Source organism: Theobroma cacao, chromosome 3 (genome assembly GCF_000208745.1).
Source record: "Theobroma cacao cultivar B97-61/B2 chromosome 3, Criollo_cocoa_genome_V2, whole genome shotgun sequence".
Classification (NCBI taxonomy): Eukaryota; Viridiplantae; Streptophyta; class Magnoliopsida; order Malvales; family Malvaceae; genus Theobroma; species Theobroma cacao.
This window is the reverse complement of record NC_030852.1, coordinates 3,920,651-3,924,114: the sequence shown is the minus strand read 5'-3', so window position 1 is coordinate 3,924,114 and position 3,464 is coordinate 3,920,651. Positions and strand designations below refer to the sequence as shown.

The 3,464-nt window shown below is 23.1% G+C and overlaps 1 non-coding gene across 1 annotated transcript; it reads left to right on the top strand.

Annotated features, from left to right (window-relative positions):
• On the top strand, window positions 3,015-3,100 carry TRNAM-CAU. The gene is given in 2 exon segments: window positions 3,015-3,052; window positions 3,065-3,100. It is a non-coding gene; the product is annotated as a tRNA-Met (tRNA).

Genomic DNA, 3,464 nt, shown 5'->3' with positions numbered 1-3,464 from the left:
TCCACCCATTTCAGGTTCAGTATAGACTGTAGATAGCTGATCTCATCGAGGACTACAGTGGGATCTGCATTTTCCAAACCGTAGGTTCACAGTCCTCTTTACTTTTGTTTATTCGGGGGCCCTCTTGTTATTGTAAATTAAATTAAATATTTTGGCTTACTGTATTTCAGTATGTATAAATTTATTTAGCTTTTACGCTATAAAAATTATTCACGTATAACTCTATAAATATTGTTTTATAAGAAAATAGAATATTTTCCTTAATATTTCTTTTATTTTCTTATTATATTCAAATAACCATAATTTCGTTTTAAATGAAGATTTTAGACTTTTAAACTCATTTTGAATATGAATTATGTGTTTTGTACTTGTATATTACGTTTTAGCCAGTTTCGAAATTTTTGAGAAAAATGACAAAATTACCCCTGTGAGACGAAAAATTAATATTTTATTTGTTTAAAGTTGGAAACAACTTAAAATCTTTTAGAACACAATATTTGACAATGGTTGCTCACAAGGGAACAGAGAAACTGATAGTAAAGCCTTGCGGGGTTTCGGGTTGACATTTCGGGCAATAAGTGTCTACCGGGACACCGCGACGGTTGTCTCGGGCTCGAGGGGAGTACCGGGTCGTGACAATGAGAGACAAGTAAATACACAATTAACTTATCATTTTCAAAAAACAATTTGTTAAATTTTAGAGTTTCCATATTGTATCAAGTTAATACAAAATTGATGAAAATATTTATAAAAAAAATAGTTATTAAAAAGCTTGATGTATTTTGGATGTTGTGTTTCTAGGAGCATGATCCACTTGACATGATAAACGGGCCGATCAGCTCTTTTGTTGTTTACCAGCTGATCAGCAATTTAATGATAAAAAGAGTGACCAATCATCAAATTCAAATGTTCAATACTTTAGTGAACGTTGTAGTAGGGTTCACATTACAGTAAAGTCAAATAATATAATTTTTTTTTAAAAAAAATAACCTGTTAACAGGTAAACAGCATGGGTAATTTTTTAATCTTATCCATTTCAAGTTAAATGTTATCTAATTTTTATCTTTATTCAAAATTTTGACCTTAAAATATAATAATATTATTCTTTGTAATATTAACATTATATCTAACAAATTTAATTAGGTTAAACTTGTCATTATAAAATTAAAAAAAAAATTAAGAAAGAAAGATTTATATTCTAATCAATCTTGGGAAACAAACACTCAATACATCAGACCCGTTTTGAGAATATTAACATTTAAAGGGAAAAAATATAATAACATTTAATATTAATATTATAATTATATAATTATAAGGAGCATTAACATTTCAAGTTAATATAGAGAAAATGAATATTAACATCAAGATTTTTAGGGTTAATTTTCACTAAGTATTTTTACTCTTATTATAATACTTTAACATTTGTTAATGATTAATTTTCACTAAAAGTATGTTCACTTTACTTAAAATGACTTGTTACAATAACTCTTATACATTTATGTCAATATTTTAATAATACTTATTTCAACTTTATAGTTTTTACATCCATTCATATAAATTTACGTCAAGATTTTTAAATAGCTAATTTTCATTACAAGTGTTTTTATTTTTATTCTTATGCATTTGTAAATTAAATTTTATAAATGGTAAATTTTTTTAGTTCAAAATTATAAATGTAAATGATTAATTTTCATTAAAAGTATGTTTATATTGTCTAAATTAATTTATTATGGTAACTCTTACACAATTAGGTCAATATTTTTAACAATATTTATTTCAACTTTATTATTCTTTACATTCATTCTCATAAATTTACATCAAAATTATTAAATGGTTAATTTTCATCACAATTGAGGTGGTGGCGCAATTGGCTAGCTTGTAGGCCTCATAGCTTAAAGAGTGATCTTGAGCTCGAGAATTTGAGCCTCTCTCATCCCATGTCATGTACGTTTTAAAAAAATATCATTAATTACAAATATATAATCATTAATTACAAGTATATAAATTTAGATAATTTATTTTCACTAAAATTATGTTTATATAATACTTTTCAAAAAAAATTCATTAATTATAAGTATAAATGTAGATGATATATTTTCACTAAAATTATGTTTATATTGTCTAAATTGATTTATTAAGATAGCTCTTACAAATTTACATCAATATTTTAACAATACTTATTTCAACTTTATGAATTTTTATGTTTATTCTTATAAATTTTTGTCAATATTTTTAAATGGCTAATCTTCATTATAAGTTTTTTCATTTTTATTTTTATTTTTATACATTTATAAATTAACATGTGTAAATGGTTAAATATTTTTTACTCAAGAATATAAATGCAAATGATTAATTGTCACTAAAAGAATGTTTCTTTTATTTATATTTAATTCTACAGTAACTCTTATGCATGTATGTCAATATTTTAACAATGTTTATTTCAACTTTATGATTTTTTTACGTTTATTGTTATAAATTTACGTCAACATTTTTAAAAGGCTAATTTTCATTACAAGTGTTTTTATTTTTATACATTTATAAATTAAAATTGAAAATGGTTAAATATTTTTTGCTCGAGAAAATAAATATAAATAATTAATTTTCACTAAAAGCATGTTTTTTTTACTAAATTGACTTGTTATTGTAACTCTTACACATTTGCATCCATATTTTAACAATATTTATTTCAAATTTTTGTTTTTTACGATCATTCTTATAAATTTACGTCCAAATTTTTAAATGGCTAATTTTCATTACAAGTGTTTTTATTTTTATTCTTATACATTTATATATTAAATTTTATAAACGGTAAAATTTTTTTAGCTCAAAATTATAAATACAAATGATTAATTTTTACTAAAAGTATGTTTATATTGTCTAAATTGACTTGTTACAGTAACTCTAACACAATTAGGTCAATATTTTAACAATATTTATTTCAATTTTATTATTCTTTACATTCATTCTCATAATTTTACATCAAGGTTATTAAATGGTTCATTCTTATCACCATTGGGGTGGTGGCGCAGTTGGCTAGCGCGTAGGTCTCATAGCTTAAAGAGTGATCCTGAGGTCGAGAGTTCGAGCCTCTCTCACCCCATGTCTAACGCTTTTCAAAAAAAAAAAATGTTGTCCAAATTGATTTATTAAGGTAACTTTTACACAATCACATTAATATGTTAATAATATTTATTTCAACTTTATGATTTTTTATGTTTATACTTATAAATTTACGTCAACATTTTTAAATGGCTAATCTTTATTATAAGTTTTTTCATTTTTATTTTTATTTTTATACATTTATAAATTAACATTTGTAAATGGTTAAATATTTTTTATTTGAGAATATATATGTAAATGATTAATTTTCACTAAAAGTATATTTACTTTATTTATATTGAATTACTGCGATAACTATTACACATATATGTCAATATTTTAATAATATTTATTTCAACTTTATG